The 21,660-nt window shown below is 38.3% G+C and overlaps 1 protein-coding gene across 2 annotated transcripts in view; it reads left to right on the top strand.

Moving 5' to 3' along the window:
* Positions 1-21,660, top strand: part of LCLAT1 (lysocardiolipin acyltransferase 1) — a 182,117-nt gene that overhangs the window by 11,877 nt on the left and 148,580 nt on the right. Inside the window, exon 2 of one of the 2 annotated variants that reach the window (XM_080814867.1) lies at positions 6,169-6,304. The exons of the other annotated variant lie outside the window; for it this stretch is intronic. The gene's annotated coding sequence lies outside the window, so the exon portion shown is untranslated. The remainder of the gene's footprint in view (positions 1-6,168; positions 6,305-21,660) is intronic. 2 annotated transcript variants of the gene reach the window in all.

Raw genomic sequence — 21,660 nt, 5'->3', positions numbered from 1 at the left:
TGGTGAGAGTGGACATCCCTGCCGTGTTCCCAGTAATAGGGATTATACAGTTTGTCTTCATCATCAAGTGTAGTAATGTTTACTGGAGGTTTTTTGTAGATGCTCATTACCCAGTTGAGGAAGTTCTCCTTTATTCCTTTTTTTTCTGAGAGTTTCTCTTATGAACAGGTATTGAGTTTTATCAGTTGATTTTTCAGTATAGATTAGTATGGCCTTGTGGATTTTTTTTCAGTTAATATTGTGGATTACATTGATTGATTCTTGAACATTGAACTAACCATGTATCTCTGATTAAATTCAGCTTTTTTTTTTTTAAATTTTATTTATTTATTTGTGAGAGAGACAGTGAGAGAGAGCATGTGAAGGGAGAAGATCAGAGGGAGAAGCTGACTCCCAGTGGAGCAGGGAGCCTGATGTGGGACTCGATCCCAGGACTCCGGGGTCACGACCCGAGCCGAAGGCAGTCGCTCAACCAACTGAGCTACCCAGGCGCCCTAAATTCAGCTTTTAATGTACTGCTGAATTCTATTTGCTAATACATTGTTAAGGATTTTTGTGTTTATATTCATGTAATGGTCTGTAGTTTTTTTTTTAACTATCTTTTTCTGGTTTTTGTGTCAAGGTAATACTAGCTTTGTAAATGGAATTGGAAAATACTCCCTATTCTTGCGTTTTCTGGAAGTGATAATTCCTCTTTAAAAATTTGGTATAATTCTCTGATGGAACAATCTGGGCCAAGAGATTTCTTTTTCTGGAGGTTTTAATTATGAGTTCAATTTCCTTAACAGTTACAGGGCTATAAATGATCTATTTCATTTTGGGTGAATTGTATGCTTTCCAGGAATTGGTCCATTGACACACAAAGTGGGATTCCTCATTGCTGCTGGCAGAGGTGGGCATTTCAGCTCCCTTCTAGGCCACCCCTGAATACTACTCTGTATCCTTCACTGTCCCCCCTCCCCCCTTCCATGGATCTCTGGACACTGCTGGGAGGGGATGGCCTTCCTAACCTGGAGGGTGGTGAAAGTCCTACCTCTCTATCCGGCCTTTCATCTACCACCTCCATGGGGATGGGAAGGAGTGCCTTGTAACTGTCACGGGAATATATGTCCAGGCTTTCCAGATGCTCTCCGTAGACACTGTGTGGCTGGGGAAGGGGGTCTTTAAACCCACCTGGCAGGGAAGAAGGTCCAGCCTTTGATATGATCCCTGAAGGGGCCAGGGATTGTATAAGGGAAGGAGGTCATGTTGAGGCACGACATTACAGCCTGGTGAGAGGGAAAGTTTAGGCTCCCTACCTGGCCTGTGCTGTCATGGGTAGGGATGGGCCACAGTTATGTCTGTGATTTTTTGGCTAGAGTGCAGTAGTTATCGTCTAAAAGTTTTCTGTCTTGCTCTGTTGCTCTTTTCTTGGTCCTTTGAAAGAGCAGAGACTTTTTTGTCTAACCCCCTTTGGCATTTCTGGATAATGGGCTTCTTCACCTCCACGTCCTTACGATGCAAAAGGAAAACCCAGGGAACTCAGCACCCTGTTGTTCCATGGGTCCCTGGTCCCCAGCTGGTGTGCCTTCCTCTCTCCACCTTCAGAGTCCTCTTTTGGTTGTCTTCTATATGATGTCCAGGGTTTTTAGTTACACTTAGCTGGAAATAGTAGGGGGGTAGTATATCTTATTGATTTTACCAGAGGCAGAAGTTGGACTGGGATTTTTTTTTTTTTTTTTTGGAAAAACATAGGGTGGAAATTAAGAAATATAAATTGGCCAGTAAGATACTTAAGAAGTTAATTTTAGGTCAGTTACTTGAAAGTGATAGTTTAACTGGGTCTTTATTTCTCCAGAGAATAATTTTGTGTCTCATTGTTCAGTAAAACCAAACTCTCAGTAGTTCTAGATCTTCTAAGAAGTTTGGCAATCCAACAGATTATTTCTGTATTTATATATAAGCGTGTGTGTGTGTGTGTATATATACACACACACACACACATATTTATATATAAATTCATAGTGAATCTAAATTTCTGACTAGTGTGTGATAGAGAAAAATGTATCTTATTGAAAAATTAGGTTTCTGGAGAAGCCTCAGTTTTTCTGGAGGTTGTCAGAGATATTGAAGCTGTGGATTCTTTTCTAAGAGGAGGAATAGGCATTATGGATAGTGGTTGAGAGCTATGTAAGAAAAATCTGTGAAAATCTTTGAGTAACCAAAAGGATTACTGGGGGTCTTCTTTAGAAATTAGGTGATATCTAGAGCACTTTTCCTGTAGTTTCCTGTAGCACTTTTCTTCAGTTTTTATTGTTTTTTTTTTTTCATTTATTTTACAACTTTGAGAATTGTGAGTACCTGACAGCAATACAGGTTATTCTTGTCCTTAGACATGCAAGTGGATTTTTTTTTTTGGTTAGAGATACAATTGATTTCTTTTCCTCTTTTCTGAAAGAAGGCAGTTTTGGATCTGTGAAGCAGATTTGTTTCACTATTTGTGATTGCCTATATGTTTGTGCTCTTTGGAGTCACTTTCGAACCAAATAAGGCATTTTATTTTATTTTATTTACTTATTTTTAAAGATTTCATTTATTTATTTGACAGAGAGATCAAAAGTAGGCAGAGAGGCAGGCAGAGAGAGAGAGAGGGAAGCAGGCTCCCTGCTGAGCAGAGAGCCTGATGCAGGACTCTGAGATCATGACCTGAGCCGAGGGCAGCGGCTTAACCCACTGAGCCACCTAGGCGCCCCCAAATAAAGCATTTTATTTGTTCTGTAATTAATGAGTTAAATAAAATCATAGATGTTAATTTATATTTGTAGGGAAGGCTCAGTGTTATCTTTTTGTTTGTTTAAATTATCCATTAACAGCATGAACTCTGAATTTAGCCTGTTGGGCTTGAATCCCATGGTAGCACTTACTGTCATAGAGACTTGGAGCAGGGGATTTTATTTTTTAACCTGTTTACCCACTGCAGTGAGGGGTCATGGTGCTGTTTTCTCCTATGGCAGTTGGGAGGTGTGAGAATTAAAAGAGATGTCGCAAGTAACACTTCTTACAGTACCTCCCACATCTTCAGAACTCCGCTTTTTGTTATCAGAAGGCTATGGATAACTAATTTTACTTCCCTGACACTTGATTTCTTCTTTTTTTTTTAATGTTTTATTTATTAGAGATAGACTGAGCATGAGCAAGGAGGGGAGCAGAGAGGGAGGGAGAAAGAAACCCAACCCTACCCCGTACCTAGCACAGAGCCCAACACAGGGCTGGATCCCAGGACCCCCAGATCATGACCCGAGTTGGATGCCCAAGTGATTAAGCCACCCGGGTGCCCCTGAGACTTAATTTCTTAATTTGTATCAACAACAACAACAAAAAATGAGGGGACTTTTTACTTGGTTGTTAGGTCATAGATTTCACTGGCAATAGTTGGAAAGAATGCAGCAAAGCAACTGGTAATAATAGTTGCTTTGGAATTGAGGGTACTTTTAACGTGCAAGTGACCTTTCTGCTCGGAGAGAGGGAAATATACAGTTTGATCTGGTGAGCAATTACTCAGAAAGTGGCCTGGTAATTCAATTCAGTAAACATTGAGGAGACCCTGTTCTGCCTTCCTTTGTACTAAGAAGCAGCATTAGGGCTGGAAATATGGCTTAACAAGGTAACAGAAATATTACCCTTTGGCCTTAAAAAAATGTGGAGGGTGGATTCTGATAGATGGAAGGCTAAATTTAGAACTCAGCACCTTGATGGATGTGGGTGTGCTCGCCAGCGAGTAGAGGTGAAAGGGCTGAATTTTGCTTAACCTCAGGATAACCGTTTGGCGTTTCAAAGGTAATTTTTGGGTGAGTATGGACACTGGATGTTTGAAGAAGAGGCAGGAGCTGGAAAGATGGCTCGAAGATATCTGTTATTTAAATTGACCGTTCCCTCTGACCCTCAGTATTTAACAAATGTTTTACTTGAGAATTTTTTGGAGCTTGGGGGGGGGGTTCAGTTGTTGGGAACAGGGTAGACTTGGTGAATTGGTTGAGTTAGAAGAGGGGTTCTTCAGAGGCTGAGAGAATTTAAGCCCCTCAAAAATTAGCAGTGGTTTGGGAGAAGACCTTGGTTTTTTGTAGGTTATGTAATTGGAGCAAGTTGGGGGATGGTTCAAGCCAAGAGCATCCTCAGCTACTCTTAGCTTAGGATAATGGAAATAAGCCTCAATGCAAAATGCCTTGCATCTGAACAGGGAGTTTATACATAGGTAGATAACTATCTATAGTTATAATTGGTTTACATATTATAGTGGAATTAAGTACTACTCTAAACAAAAGTAGCAGTCTGCCTAATGCAAATATATTTTAAAGTTTCATGCAAAATAAAATGGTCTTTGTAGTTTGACTTTAGACTTAGAGTCCAGGAAGTGGGGAGAGTGTGTCATGCCTGCTTTATTTAGGAAGGTTTTAGGAAGGTTTTAGCCATCTTTGGAACTTGAATACACCCAGTGTTATGGAGTGTGGGTAGGGGGAGCTGCCCCTTATCCCATTCCTCGTGGATGTTGGGAACTAGGCTTAGATTTTGTCCTCACTGTCCATATTCTGGCTGGGGCTGTTGCTGTCTGGGAAAAACCAAAGTTCTGAGGACCTGGAGGATTGTAACATTGCTGCCTTGCTTTCAGTCTGGAACTTGGGGACATGGGACACATTGGGCTCTTACTGCACTCTTCTGTCATTCCCGTCCTTACTTAGTACTGTACCCAGCACAGTCCTCCCAGATTCCCGAGTCAATAAACCTGCTCATTAATCTAGTCAGTATGGAATATCTCCGTTCCATAGGCCCATTATAGCCTTTTGATACCATGAACCATCTGACTAGCCCGGTATGTTCCCAAACTCTGCTTTCCCTTTCTTCTCCCATTTGTTACCCTCACTGGCTAAAAGAGTTGGGACTCTGTTCCAGGATGCTAGCAACAAGAGGATGAGATGATACGTATGGTGTCTCTCTGGATTGGTTGGGGGTCTCCAGATGTGCCGCAATGATTGGGTGGGGGCCGGTGGCCCAAGCAGTGAAAGGATTCACCCAAGACAGAACAAAGGAGACAAGTTTACTGAGAGGCTGTCTGCCACTAGGTGCTGGTGGTTGGGCAGAGGGTGGCTGTTTCTCAAGGGGGTGAGGAGGTATGGTGACTTACAGAAATTTTTTGGTAACTGTCTGATTGTAAGTAGCCCTCAGTTAGGGCCTGTGGATTTTCTGAGGTGGGTCCATTATGGGCCCGTCTGTATTCAGCCAGGGGGCCACCGGAGGCCCTTTTGCCTTGATCACATTTCCATTGTTCAAGCCTAACTGCCTAAAAACAGCCTCTATAATATGTACATTGTATGGAAGAATAAATTGTGATCCTTTTGAACTATGGGTCATTAACATGGCAGTTTGTAGGTATTGAGTGTACTTTCTAAAAGCTGGACCGGCTGTAAAAGCTTTGAGTAAGTCTGTGTAATGGTGTCTGTGCCTGAAGTGTTTATCTTGCTTCATGTATCTGAGCATTAAGCTTTTCTGAATTGATGATAGTTGTTCTGTTTATGTTGTGTTGTTGAAATGTTCTATGGTTGTTCCATAAACTTTTCTTTGAAAAAATAAACACTTCTGTGAGATGCATTATAAATTTCCTGTTGTTAGGTAAAAAAAATGGTCCTTTTTTGTCGAAGAACAAGACCAGCATTTCAGTTTGCTATTTGGTAATGCGATTCTTTTTGAATCTTTATGTTAAAAATGAAGTACCATTTGAGTCCAAAATATTTCTTTATAAAAGATTTTATTTATTTGTTTGTCAGAGAGAGAGAGAGAGCGCGCGCGTTGGCAAGCACAAGCAGGGAGAGCTGCAGGCAGAGGGAGAAGCAGGCTCCCCACTGAGCAAGGAGCTCTATGCGGCACTCGATCCCAGGACCCTTGGATCAGGACCTGAGCCAAGGGCAGACACTTAACGGACTGAGCCACCATGGAATATGTTGTAGATTTCAGCCATTAATTTTTCTGCTGAGTGAAGTAATTTGCTTTTATTTAAATCCTGTAGATGGTTATGTGACACCACTAACAAGTATCCTCCCTTGAGTAATGAGGGCTTCCTTTGGGGGGTGAGTAGGGAATCTTATCTATGGGGAAAACTTTGAGAACTGATTCTGCTATGTCCTCCTCTGTCTCTAGGTGCACGTTCATCTGTCTGTGTCCATTCAAAATCTCTGGTTGCTGCCTTCCTTCCCAACTTGGCTAACACTAAGTTCATCCTCAATCCCATCCTCAGTTCCCTTGGATGTGTGTTTCTCTCCATTGAGTCGTCCAGGTTTGAATCATTATACTACTCAATTTGACCCAAGCCCCCTACCCCACTTTTTTCTATTGCTTCTTTTGTAATGTTTTTGATGTTTTTTTCCCCTTCTCATCTTTATGCTTGCATTATTTTAATAGTCTACTACTAGGTTTCTGAAATAATAGCTTCCATTTATTGTGCATGTGATACAATAAAGACTGTCTGGTTCTTGTCCCTGGTTCCAGACATAGAGCTTCAATAACACTTGGAATTTCCTGAGTGGTAGGAGTATCTTGTATTATTCATGATGAGCCCCCTTTAACTTACCTGAGTTTATACTAATCATGTGACTTAGGATGGGCCCTTAGATAGTTTCAAGGGAGGGGCTGGGAAAGACTTAGCTATCAATTAGAGGGTTGGAACTTTACCACCTCTTGATCTCTGGGGTGAGGAGACAACTGGAGATTGAGTTCATTCATGCATAAATGATTTAATCAACCATGCCTACGTAATGAAACCCCTTATATAAACTCTGGGACCACTGGAGTTTGCAGGCTGGAGAACACATGGACCTGCTGTAAGGGTGACGCCTGAATTTCTCCAAGAGAGGGTCTGGGGGGCGCCTGAGTGGCTCAGTGGGTTGGGCCTCTGCCTTTGGCTCGGGTCGTGGTCTCAGGGTCCTGGGATCGAGCCCCGCATCGGGCTCTCTGCTCGGCGGGGGGCCTGCTCCCCCCCCCCCCGCCTGCCTCTCTGCCTGCTTATGATTTCTCTCTCTGTCAAATAAATTAAAAAAAAAAAAGAGGGTCTGGAAGTTCTGAATTCCTCCATTCTCTTCCCCTAGACCTTGTCCTATGTGTGTCTTCCACTGGGCTTTTCCTACAAGTTATATACTTTATAATAAAACTGTTAATTGTTTAAATGTAGTGTTTTCAACAAGTTCTGTGAGTCATTCTAGCAAATTATTGCACTTGAAGGAGGGTTGTGGGAGCCCTTGAATTTGTAGCAAAGTTAGACAGAAGTTCTGATAGCTTGGGGATGTGTGATGCAAGGGCAGCCTTATTGAGTATCTTGCCCTTTAACTGTGGGATCTGATGCTAGCTCCAGGTAGTGTGCCAGAATTGAATTAAACTGTAGGATACCCAGGTGGTGTCAAGAGAATTGGTGTCAGAATTCAGTATTTGTTCTTTGTCAGTCATTGTGATATGTGTTATTTTATGTAATACTCACTATAGCTAGGTAGGTTCTGGTTTTATCTCCTTGTTTTATAGATAAAGAAATTGTGAAATTGTTAAAAAGTCATATAACTTGTTCAGAGTAATAGAGCTAGATGTGGCAAACCCAGTGCTTTCTGATTCTTAAGTCCTTACTTTACCCTTTATGTAACCCTTAAAGTAAACCCTTACTTAACCTTTTCTAACCCTCTTGATTGGAGGGTTAGAACCTTACCAACTCCCCCAGTCTTTGAGCTGTGGACTGAGGACTGCTTTTTCTACATCACTTTTGAGCTTAGGCACTTGCAATTCTCCATTATGGTAGGATGGAACCCACACTCCTTAGGCGGCTAGCTGTTCAAGATTCACTATAGTTCATCATTTCCAAACTAATAACACTGTCCCAGTCTTTATATAGAACAAAAGAAAACAAACACCTCTTGTGTTTCCTGGATTGGCCACTCAGTGTGTAGGTCCAGTGTATTGCATTGGAAATAGAGGATATATCTTCCAGTTCCTTATAAACTATAGTTGAGAAGTCAGAATATATGAAAAGAATGTCAGTATAAAAATAGCACATGATGACCAAATGAGCAGTACAGATAATGAAATGCTTCTAGAATTCAAAAGAGCAATTCATGGAGCAGATGTATTTTGAGTATGGTCTTGAAGAGATGGTAGGATTTTGATAATTGGCTGGGGAAGAGGATCCTTCTAGGCACGATGCCCACGAATTAAAAGGAATGGAGGAGGTTGATGGACACATACTGAAAGGTGGTGTTGATGGCGGTGAAGACTTCAGTTCATCTGAACTCTGTTTTCTGAAGCCAGTATCTGCTAAGTGTCTTAAAATATGTCCTCAAAAGCTTCAGCGTATTGATTTAACTAACTGAACTTGTGCTAAAACTGGTCTTTGAAGCTATAGTTGTTTGAAATTAGTCATCCTTGGGCCAACCTAGATGATCAGGACAGGTGATCATGTTGGTTAATACCAATTTCACTTAAAAATAAGGTGTAAATACAATTTAGAATTACCTTTTTATCTGTCACCTGAACTGACCAAAGGAAATTTCAAACTATACAAGTCTGAAAGTATATTTAGTAGTGCAACATCGGAATAAATATATTCAAAGTGTAACCGAGCTGAAGGAAATAGCGTCTTTTACGTTGGGTAAGATTGGGTGACTATGTTTTTAAAACTCTTCTTTGTACATGAACTCACTACATCATTTTACATCAATTTCTTGTATTCTGTAGAGTTCGAATTGGTCCTGTTGGTTCCTGACCAGTAATGATTTATTGGTCATCTGGGTCCCCATGTAAAATAGAAAAATGTTAATTGATTTTTGTTTCAATTATATAAGTAACATTTATGCATTTTTGAAAGAAAGAAATGTATAAAATACAGCTCAAAACCCTTTTGCCCTACTTTTGCTTATGTAGTTGCTTATACAATTTTGTAGTCTACACCAAACGTTAAGAGGATTTTCCCATGTGATAAGATTTTTTTTTAAAAATACAGTTTCTGTTAATATGTAGTCATTTATGCTCGTTTTATTTTTTTCCTTAAATAAAACTAGAATAATTTAGTTCCCAGTTTTAAGTACTTTTTTCACTTAATGTGTCATGTTTAGCTTTCTTTTTTCTCTCTTCTTTCTTTCTTTTTTTATATTTTATTTATTTATTTGACAGAGAGCACAAGCAGGGGGAGCGCAGGGAGAGGGAAAGGGAGAAGCAGACTCAGTGAGCAGGGAGCCCGATAATGGGGCTTGATCCCAGGACCCTGGAAATTGTGACCTGAGCCACCCACGTCCCCCCATGGCTAGCTTTCTAAAGGAGAGCTTAGAATGGTATACATCATTCTTTTCACTGGCTGCCTACCTTCCATTGTAGGCGTAGACCCTCATGTAGGCATTTTTCCATTGGTGGACATTTATATTATTTTGACTTTATTACCCACGAATTGTGCTTCAGTGAGCATTTTTATACACACACACACACATATATACACACACACACACACACACACACATATTACTTGTATGAGCACTTATGTAGGATTAGAAGTAGAATTATTAGGTAAAAATGTATTTGCCTTTTCAAAAGAGCTCTGTCAGTTTTACTCATGGTAATTGTATGTATTAAGGGTACCTGTTTCTCCAGGCCTTCGCTTTTGCTAGATCTTATCACTGTCCTAAATGAAAAGGTAGTAGTGGGAGATGTGGCATCACACTGCTTTGATTTGATTTGTCTTTCTTTTTTTTTTTTTTTTTAGTTTCTTTATGTATGTGACTGTTTTGATTCTTTGCTCATTTTTTTTCTGTTATATTTTCTAATTCTTAATGCTTTCATATTTTACAAAAACCTCTTTAATTCATCTGGAGTTTATTTTGATTCTATGAAATGAAAACTACTTGATTCTAGAGGAGATTCATGGGCTAGTAGGCCTTGAAATCATTTGTCTGGAAAAATTTAGAAGATAAAAATAAATTTTGCTGTTTTGGGAAAGTAGTTCATTTCAAATTAATTTAAAAAATGTAATTCATTATTACCCAACTCTGTAACATGAGTTGAGAAATAAGGAAAGTCCTGCCAACAAAAAGACCCCTCCTTACCAATGTAGAAGTGAAAGAAAACTCAATTTATTGTTGAGTATGCGTGCCAGATGTGTGCATGTAGATTGTTCAGGAGAGAGTACAAAATTTGAGAATAATTCATTTATATTTACAGTAAAGTAGACATGTAAGATTTATATTCCTGGGGTACTAGGGTGGCTCTGTGGATTAAGCCTCTTCCTTCAGCTCAGGTAATGATCTCAGGGTCCTGGGATTGAGCCCTACATCGGGCTCTCTGCTCAGCAGGGAGCCTGCTTCCCCTTCTCTCTCTGCCTGCCTCTCTGCCTACTTGTGATCTCTCTCTCTGTCAAATAAATAAATAAAATCTTAAGAAAAAAAAAAAGAAACATATTCGCGAGAGACAAATGGGTGCCGCTGTGATAGTCTCTGCACACCTTGTGATAGATTCCCGAGTTAATTTCAGATAGTGTTTGTAGTTCTGAGGGTCAGAAGGCTGTGATGTTGCATTATAAAATCTAGAGACTAATAAGATTATCTAATTCCTGATCAAAAGATTTGGCATATGTTTTTAAGGAGATGCGCTTTGGTCGACTCCAAAACGAGATCTAAGTTCTGATCCCTGGTACGTGTGAATGTTATTTATATGGCCAAAAAGGGTCTTTGCAGATATGATTAAGTTGAGGATCTTGAAGTGGGAAGTTATTCTGGATTATCTGGGTGGGTCCCAAAGACAATCACATATATCCTTTAAGAGGGAGGCAGAAAAAGATTATACACAAACACAGAAGAGTAGGAGGCAATGTGATGACCAAGGAGACAGATTGGAATGATGGGGCCACAAGGCAGGGATTTCTGGCAGCCACCAGCAGCTGAAGGAGGCAAGGAATGGATTCTCCCCTAGAGCCTTTGGAGGGAGGTAGACTCATTGACACCTTGATTTTGGCCTACTAACACTGATTTCATACTTCTAGCTTCTATAACTGTGAAAGAATACATTTTTGGTGTTTTAAGCTACCAGGTAATTTGTTATAGCAGCTGTGGGAAACTATATATACATATATACGTAGAACTTCTTAGTTTTAAACAAGCTCCCCAGGTCATTTGGATACACACCAAAGTTTGAGAACTACAAGTTTTGTTTATCCTTAATTTTTTTTTTCATTATTTAGGTGAGTTTAAATATTCTAAATCATTAGGGTTCTTTGTTTTGAATTTATTATAAATTCTTAGTTTTATTGCATAGTAATCAGAAAATGTGTCCTATAAAATTGAGATTTCCATTATGGCTTAACAATCAGTTTTTATGAATGACCTCCACTCTGGATACTTGGAAAAAAGGCTGTGACCTTTGGTAGCTTTCTGTTGATTTTTTCTTTTAATTGAGATTAAAATTCACATATCCTGAAATTAACCATTTTAAAATGAGCAAATCATTTAGTGGCATTTAGTACATTCACAGTGTTGTGCTACTACCACCTCTCTGTCTAGTTCCAAAACACTTATTTAACTCAGAAGGAAACTCTGTACCTTTAAGCAGTTACTTCTCTTTTTTTCCCCAGCCCCCCCAGTCTGCTTTCTGTCTCTGGATTTGCCCATTCTGGATATTTCACATAAATAGAATCATATAATATGTGATCTTTTGAGTCTGGTTTTTTTTTTTTTTTTTTTACTTAGCATAATGTTTTTAAGGTTTATCCACATTGTAGTATATATCAGTACTTGATGCATGTTTAAGGACGAGTAGTATTTCCTATGTAGATACCACACTTGGTTTTGCCATTCATCCATTGATGGACATTTGAGTTGTCTCTACCTTTTGGCTATGGTGAATAATGCTGCTTTTGTAAACATTTGTGGACAAGTATTTGAGTACCTGTTTCTGCAGTCCTTCTTGGTAGATACCTAGGAATGGAATTGCTGGGTGATTTAGTCATTCTATATTTAACTTTTTGAGGAACTGCCAACCTGTTTTCCATAGCAGCTGTGTTTCATATTCTCACCAGTAATGTTTAAGGGTTCCACATTTTCCATGACTTCACCATTACTTGTTATTTTCCATTTTTAAAATTTGGCCATCCTTGTTGGGTATATAGTGCTATCTCACCGTGGTTATGATTACCATTTCCCTAGTGACAGTGACTGTGAGCATCTTTTCATGTGCTTAGTGACCATTTGTATATTGTCTTTGGAGAAATGTCTATTTACATTGTTAGTGCATTTTAAAAGATTATTTATTTATTTATTTAAGGTGGGAGCATGAGCTGCAGCAGGGGGGATGGAGAGGGAGAGAGACTCTCAAGCTGGCTCTGTGCTGAGTGTGGAGCTGGACGTGAGGCGCTGAGATCATGACCAGAGCTGAAATCAAGAGTCAAGATGCTCAACCAGCTAAACCACCCAAATGCCCCATTCTTTGCCCATTTTAAAAAGTTGTTTGTCTTTTTGTGGTTGAGTTGTGAGTTTCCTTACATTCTGGATGCTAGACCCTTGATTGGCAAAGATTTTCTTCTGTGGGGTATTTTTTACTTTGTTGATAGTGTCCTTTGATATATAAAAGTTTTAAATTTTGATTAAGTCCAACTTACCTATTTTTTCTTCTGTGGCTAGGGCTTTTAGTGTCATAGTTAAGAATCTGTTGTCAGATCTGAAGTCATGAGGATTTACCTGCATGTTTTATTCTAAAGTTTTATAGTTTTAGCTCTTGCATTCAAGTTGTTAATCCATTTTATGTATGGTATGGTATAGAGGTCAACTTCTTTCTTTTGCCTGTGGGTGTCCACTTTGTACCATTTGTTGCAGACTATTCTTTCTGCATTGAATGGTCTTGGGACCCTTGTTCAAAATCAGTTGGCCATAGATGCATGGGTCTATTTCTGGATTCTTTTCCGTTGGTCCGCATGTCTCTCCTTATGCCAGTATCACAGTGTTTTCATTATTGTAAGCTTTGTAGTAAGATTTGAAGTTGGCAAGTGTGATCCTTCAGCTTTGTTCTTCTTTTTCAGTACTGCTTGGCTACTTGAGACACTTTGCAATTCTCTGTGAGTTTGAGGATCAGCTTTTTACTTTGAAAAAAAAAGGCCATTGGAATTTTGATAGAATCTGCATGTGAGCTGTAAAATTTCACATACAATTGGAATGTGATAAGGTGGAAGAGTGTGCTGTAGACAATTCCTTTGTTTTCCTTTCTGCATATTACACAGTGAGCAGGTGCTATAAATTATGAGTGGGAGTTAGAGGATTTTTGAAGACAGTTCTCTTGGACCATCCTGGAGCCTGATGAACTTTTAGAGTTGTACCATTATTTTGGTAATGAATGTGAACATTTTAGTATTAGATCCTTTAAATAATTGGTTATACATGGGTCCAGGTTTGGATTTCTTAAAGAGAAATTGATAATTTTCTCTTTGGCACTGGGTCCTTTTATGGAAAGCTGGTGGTTACTTGGAATATGGCTGCAAGGAACAATAATAAATGTAATCTGGTTTTGCAAGCTTTTCCTTTATAAACCTATAATTATTAAAATTGCTTAAAATTGTTAGGAGGCCTTATTATGGGATCAGAAAGAACCCAGGATTTATGATAATCTGAATTACTTACCCTATTCACAGGGACTTGTAAGTAATCATTTTATAACCTTTTAAAAAAATTCTTTCTGTACATGTATGTTAATGTATATTTAAACAAATAATTTAAAAATTAACATATATATGTTATACAACTGGGTGCAGTGTTTCTTAGAATAAATACTGACTGATTCTTTCTGATAGTTGATTTCTCCTAATATTGTGATGCCCTCTAGTGAATTCAGCCTTTCAGATAAGAAGTTTATGAAAGTAGTCAGTACAATGAAATCTTATATTCTGGTAATTAGAATTGTTCCTCTATGCCTTTTTGATATGGCAGGTTTCTGACTCTGGGAATGTTTCAGCAAAGATTTGATAATTTCCAATGACTCTTTATTATTGAATTAAGTGAAACTGTTCCAGATGACATCTAAAACCTACTTCAGCTTCAAGGTTCTAGATTCCATGTGTGTTATTAGTCTTCAGTCAGTAAATATTGAACATCTACATGGTGTTTAGCACTGTCCTGAGGGTTGTGAAGTTTTGAAAGGTAGTCATGGATCTGACTTCAAGTAACTTAAGTCATGGATGTGACTTCAAGTAACTTTTGAACACATCAGTTTGGAGAAAACAGTAGTAGTTAACCACTGTGGAATATTTGTTTTATCCCTGGAGCTAGTCACCATTCACTTTATGGTATTTAATCTTCACAATAATCATGAGGTAGGTAGCATTTTTAGTTCTGTTTTACTAGTGCAGAAATTGAGACCCAGAGAGGTTAAATAATTTGCCTAAAGTCATACAGTAAGTGGTGGAACCAAGACCAGCTTATATAAAATAATAGTGGGTAGGGAAAGGTAAATTTTTATTGTTTATAGGTTGACAGCTCTCTGATGGGTTATTTAGTTGTCTGTAACAAGCTAGCTCAGATTACTTTTGGGTATAATATCTACATTGCTACACTTACGTGTATGGCTTCTTGTTAACTTCGGTGGTAGTTTTATAGTTTGTACCTAAAGTTTTAAGTCCATTTAAGATTTTTGGCCCATAACATACTTATTTTAAGGACTTATTTGACAGAATAATGTAGTCTTATCTTCCTAGTTTACTTTCTGTAGAATATCCATAATTCAGATTTTAGAGACTCCTCTACTCATTCTTGTGCTTAGGAACTCTTTGAGGACATTTTTGATTTTTAAAATTTCTTTTGGCCTTCAGAGTCATTTACCATCGTCTTCATTGGATTTTAAGGCTAATATAGCTCTTGTCCTTTGGTTTTCATCACCTAGAGTAAGTAGAAATTGACTTATTCTGCATTTGTTGGTAAATAATTTGATCAGGTTGGGAACTGGTTTTTTGTTACCTTGGATTCTACCTATTTGTGGTATACTGGGGTCAGTGTTAGTTGTACTGAGACAGAATGGCATACATCTTCACTGTAATTATTGGAAATAAAGGTGAGCCACAAGAACAAAGGAATGTTATGTTGTGATGTTTAAGATAGATTTTTCTCACTTCTGGAAACTTTGTTGTCCATTCATGAAACTTCTTTGCTCCAAAGCTTTTATATATAGTTCCTAACCTGTATATAACATGTTATTAAAAAAAAAACAAAAAACAAAAGCAAAACAGAAAAAAAACATGTTATAGATTAATGGTGACCTTAATGGCCTGACTACACCTGGAGTACCGTCTCTCCTTTATTTTAGTTTTATGACCTAAAGACTTGATGTTTATCATCATGCCTCTGTATTTTTCCATTTAGAGTCTAAGTGAGAAATGAGAGAGAATGTGAGAGGTAATGAAACAGGAGGCTTTCCTAATGCAAGGGGAGATGCTCAGAAATGCCCAGCCTAGGATTTTAAGAAGTTTAGAAGGTGTGAGTATGGGTCTAGTAAAGAATATTTCAGTGAATGTAGGAATCTAGAAAAATTCCATGTGCCTTTTGGTGAAGATAGAAGAACTACTTTTTAGGACTTATTTTTTTCTTTTCTTCTTCTTCTTCTTCTTTTTTTTTTTTTTAGGTTTTGTTTATTTATTTCAGAGAGAGAATGAGAGCGAAAGCGTGAACCAGGGTTGGGCGGGGGAAGGGCAGAGGGAGAAGCAGACTCCCTGATGAGCAGGGGGCCAGGCAATGGAGCTCAAATCTAGGACCCTGGGATCATGACCTGAACTGAAGACAGATACTTAACTAATTGAACCATCCAGGCACCCCTACTTTTTAGAATTTCTTGAGATTTTATGATTTCCCCCTTTCCCCCCTCTATTTCTGTCTTGGTTTTTATAGCATTGAAAATCTCAAGGGGTTATTTAAGGAATAGAAATTATGGGGTAAGTTGTGGTTTGAATTCTGTGGCTCATGATCTGGGAACATGAAGAGTATTGGTGAGGGATTAAAAAAATAGACATAAACTGGTCATAGAGGCATCTGAAAAGATGAAGATAGGAGTGGGGTCTCTCATGGTTTATGAGGGTTAACATAAGAGATTCTGGGTATTAAGATACAATTCTATAGATTATTATTCCTAGTTAGGTGTGTGTTCATAGCAGTTAGAGACTTATTATTAGTGCTGTTTTATGTATGTTTAGGTCCGGTTGGCTTTTGCATACTGATCTGAAAGCTTGATCACAGTGTATTACACAATTTCTGTGAGAAAGTGCATTCTGAATTCTAAACTGCTGACTTAAATGCAGAGTTTTGGAATGCTACCTGTTCATAATTTGGCACTGTTGTATTTGTCCATATTTTGATAGAACTCCCAACTTGAGAAATTTTAATCTGGAAACCAAAATTTTATTTGACTGCAAATTAGATAAACCCCTGTGGAATAATGATATGTGTAAAAATAAGTGACTTCTACCCCCAAACATCATAATCTTAATTGAATGCCACAAGTTAGAGAAGATGACATTTGTTTAAAAAGTTTTTACTGAAGTAGCTTTGGTAACCAGAAGCTACAATAATGTTTGGCATAGTTATTTGTAACATAAGATTTGGTTTTGTATTATGCAAGCATTAAAAAAAAATATCTCTGAGGATTCAAATGGCTTCTGAGTGCTGAGTGTGTCATGTAGGAGAGGGGAAATCAAGCCTTCTGGGGTCTAGTTGGATTGCCCCATTGTTGTGTTTCTTTGATAAGTCATTTTCCCCTTCTGGGCCTTAGCTTCCTCATCTACAAAATAAGAATTTCGTTAACAGCATTATTCATAATAGCTAAAACCTGGAAAATACTCTAACAGAATAGATAAATTTTGGTATATTTTTATAGTTAAATATTGTACAGTAACAGAAAAGAACGGACCACCTCACAGTAGGTATTAATATGGATAAATCTTGCAGACATAGTTTTGAGTTAAAGAAACCAAATACAGAAGAGTATATACTTGTTGATTCCATTTTGTTAAAGTTAGAAAACAGGTAACACTAACTAACTATGGTGCTGGGAGCCAAATAGTGGTTACAGTCCAATTAGGAGTAGTTAATGATTGGGAGGGAGTATTTATGAAGGAGGCTTTTAGGTTGCAGGTGATGTTCTTTCTTGATCTGGGTATATTCACTTTGTAAAAATTCATGATGTTATATACCTAGGATTTGTACATTTCACTGTCTGCTTTACTGTATGCTTCAGTTAAAAAAGGTTGAAACTGCACTAAAAACACAAAAAAGAAAAAAAGTAGAAGAAACAGGGTTTGAACAAGGTTCAACATCTCAGCTCTACCACTAAAGAATTGTTATCTTAGGCAATTCATGGACCTCCCTGAGTCTTTTTTTTTTTTTTTTTTAAATTTATTTATCTATTTGACAGAGAGCGAGAGATCACAAGCAGGCACAGAGGCAGGGGAAGCAGGCCCCCCGTGGAGCAGATAGCCTGATGCGGGGCTTGATCCCAGGACCCCGAGACCATGACCTAAGCCGAAGGTAGAGGCTTAACCCACTGAGTCACCCAGGCGCCCTGACCTCCCTGAGTCTTAATGATTCTATAACATGGAAATAATACCTGCTTTCTTTATTTCAGTTGAGGTAATAAACATTTGAAAACACATTAGAGACTAGAAAATGCTCTTTGGGTGACATTATTTCTATTACACTTTTGTGTTTGTTGTATTATTATTCTCTTAAATAGAAAGGACCCCATATAAATTCAGAAGTAGTAAAAGGACCAAGAATTGAAAGATACTGTGATCAACTGAAGCATATTTGTTTCTGCTTTCTAGGTGTGCTGGGTTTTATGCTGAGGCTATAATAGTGAACAATATCAACATGGTTCTCACAACCATAGAACTGTAAAACTGAAATTCTGGAAGGAGTGATAGGCTGAAAACAGACAATGGAACAAAATAACTGCAGGTTGTAATGAGAGCCATAAAGAAAGCAGTCAGGATTGACAGGGGAGAGTATTTACTAAGGGGAACTTGCTCTAAGTAGTGGTCAGTCTTAGTGAAAGCTTCTCTAAGGGGACAGCACTAAACAACACCTAAAAGGAAGAAAGGAAGGTAGTAAGCAGCAAGTTTGGGAGGACCATTTTAGGCATTATAACAATTTGCACGAAACAGTGAGGCAGGAAGTAGCCTCTAGGAGAACCTGACAGAAGATAGTGGTTGGAATGTGGGTAAAGGGGAGTGGGAAGTGATATACTTGGAAAGAGAAGAGGTAGGTGCCAACTCATAAAGGACTTGGAGATTTTAGGTGGGGATTTGATTTTTAGAGTCTTACAACCAGGGGAATGATAATCAGGTTGACGTTTTACTTTTTCTTTATTTTCTTTTCCTTCCTTCCTTCCTTCCTTCCTTTCTTCCTTCCTTCCTTTCTTTCTTTCTTTTCTTTCTTTATTTTTTAACAGTAAGGGGAAAGGACTGCCTATGGGTGGGGGTATGGTTTGGCCAAGAGTGAAAGAGAGGAAGTCAGTGATGATTCAAGCACAAGATGATGATGGTGTGGGGTAAGGTGGTGGCAGTGGCGTTCGGTGCAGCATGTTAGATTTAGGATGGATATTAGAGATGGGGTTGATAGATCTCTTGCTGATTTTATTAGATTTGGGGAGCATGAGGGAAAGGAAGGAATGAAAGATGACTCCTGGATTTCTTGGTAGAGAATTGGGGTGGATGCTGATGTTTTCATGGAGCTGGAGAAAACTGAGGGCTGAATGGATGTGGAGGAAGGCCAGGGAAATGATGACATTTATTCTGCATGTGTTCAGTTTGATAGGACTTTGAAACACCCAAGTGTCAGGTCATCAGCTAATCTGAGAGTCCAGAGCTCAGAAGGGAGGCTTGTGTTGGAAATATCTTTTGGAGAGGTCAGCAGGAGAATGATGGAGAGGAAGGAAGGAAGAGCAAAAGGATGGAGAGAAGACAACCAATGTCTGAGTGCAAGGAAGGCCCAGCATTTTGAGGTCCAGAAGAGGAGCAGGAGCCATTTGAGGAGACCAGGAAAGACAGATCAGTGAAGTCAGAGGCAAACCAGGAAGGTGATGTCACAAAAGCCAGGAGAGGCTAGCATTTCAAGGAGGTGGCGGCCATTCATGTGGAATGCTGCCAAGAGGTCGAGTGAAATGAGGACAGAGAAGTGGCCATTGGATTTGGCAACGTGAAAGTGGACTTTTTTTCTGAAGTAGTTTTAGTGGAATGGTAGAGGCAAGAAGCTGGACTAAAGAGGGAATGGGAAGTGAGAGTCTGTGTGTTGTAATGATGTATTTCTCTGTTGGGTAGTCACTAAAGGTATATGAGGAATCCTAAAAACCATTCAGTAAACTTTGGGGTTTGCTTTCCCTGTAAATGGCTGTAGGAAGTTAGCATTGGCGTTTAGCCTCCCAGTAATTTTCCTTTGGTTAACATTTGATTGTTCATTTTTAAAAGCTTCTGAATTTCATAGGTGGCTTCCATTTTAGAGTAAAATCAAATGTTTAATCTGTGTTAGCTTGTAGAGTTAGTATTAAATTAAAACTTTGGAGTATTTACCTTTTCAGGAAAGTAATTATAAGCCTTAGAAATTATTCAAGGGCTATTTCATCTTGAAACACTTAGAAATTCATTTTGGTTTTTTGTAATTACAGTGTTTCAGAAAGAGACATCTAAACAGGGATTGCATTTGGCAGTTATGTACATGTTCTTGTTCTAAACTAAGCACTGTATCTGCAGTTTAAACTTTTCTTTTATAAATAGAATTTTAATCCATGAAGGTTGAATTTTTTTCCAAGTACGTTGTAATTAGCACTGGCTACAACTTAATCCTAAAATGTGTATGAGAAATTTGATATTTTATAAGTACTCCTTCCTTTAAATGAAAACAAGTAGAAATTATTTGAATATTTAAAAAAATCTCCCCCCCCCCCCATAACAGTGTGGAAAGCTAGTATGGTTACTTAAAAAGAAGTTAATACATTGCCTGCTTGGTCCTGTCACTGGGAATGATGTAACTTATGTTTTGTAGTCACATGGTCTTATATACCATGAGAGCTCATTCATAAATTTTCTTGGTTTTATCATGCATTAATGCAGTTACCCGGAAGAAAAGTATTGTTGTAGGATCTACTTTTCCAAATGTGATTGTCCTGCCAATTCAGGCCCACTGCACTGACCAACACATAGACTTTCTTAAATTCTAAGGACAGGTAGTTTGGATTATTGTTCAAGAGAGTTGTTAAGAAGCATCTTCTCTGGAGTAATATACATCTGGGGTCTGAGTTTTTTAATTTCTGGGTTATCAAAAATAAGGAAATCTGAAAAACTGTCATAGCCAGAAGGAGCCTAGGGAGTCATGATGACTAGATTTAATATGGTATCCTGATGGGATCCTGAAACAGAAGAAAGACCTTAGATAAATACTAAGGAAATCTAAATAAAGTCTAGGTTTTTGTTAATAAAAATGTGTCTGTTGGTTCATTGATTGTGCTAAATGTACCATACCAACATAAGATATTAATAATGTGGGAAACTATGGGGTATATAGGAGTTCTATACTATCAGTGTAATTGTGAAAATTTAAAACTTGTAGAGCAAAAAGTTTATTAAAAAAACACGTGGGATAGGAAATATTTTTATAGACATTGTTGGAAAATACAGCCCATCACACTTTTATGACCCTGGTGGATCTCCATTTCCTTATCTTTAAAATGGGGTTATAATAGTACTTGCCTCCATAAGGCTATGTGGTTTAAATGAGGTAATGCAAGTGCCTGGCATGGGAAGTGCTCAACAAATGCTATTAAACAGTAATGAATGATGACAGCTCGTTTAAAACATTTTTAAATGCATAAGAAAAACATTTCATACATTTGGTGGTTGGAAGAAGTTTGGCTTTGCCAAATTAGAATTAATATAAGGTCTAACCACTTTGAACCTGAACTACTTTATCGGCCGTTCTTAGTTGATTTTTCCTGCAGTTTGTGCCTGCCTCCTCCATGTAGTAGCTGGAATTGGCATCACTAAATGTATATGTGTTTTAAAATCTAATTGCATATTCTTACAGAATTTTGGAGATTCCCAGTTGCTTTAGTTTGAATTTAAAACCAAAACCCTTAATGGATTTTAAAGGCAATTCTGTTTTCCTTTTCTCAGACCTTGAAGATCATAGACATGGGAAAGAATATTGAATGAGGAATTAGACCTTACTTTTAGTTCCAACTTTGGCTTCAAATAGTTAGATTTGGGACAGTTTCTTTCACCTTTAGAACTTTAGTTTTCTCATTGGTAAAATGAGAGAGTTGGACTAAATGGTGCATAGCTGTGAGGTTAACTTATATTCACATCCAGTTGAGAAGTACACTCAGAGCTCTTTGGGAGGCTTTACCCTTCCAGGGTGCCTCACAGGAAAATTGTCATTGCCTTGTGTTTATGTCTCATTTTCAATCAGCTGTATATTACTGTATAGTACTGTGTATTACTTTTCTTGATGATTCATCATATTCTCTACAGCAGACCCCAGGTGACTCCGTAATTGTTTCAAAACCTCAAACCCACTTTCCAAGTTTGAAGACTTGTTGCCATTTATTGAGGATAATCACTAGAATATTCTAAAGGTTCTGTAGGGATTTTCCAAAAAG

The sequence above is a fragment of the Martes martes genome (assembly GCF_963455335.1).
Source record: "Martes martes genome assembly, chromosome: 9".
Lineage (NCBI taxonomy): Eukaryota > Metazoa > Chordata > Mammalia > Carnivora > Mustelidae > Martes > Martes martes.
The sequence above is the reverse complement of the archived record's forward strand: the minus strand, read 5'-3'. Positions and strand labels throughout refer to the sequence as shown.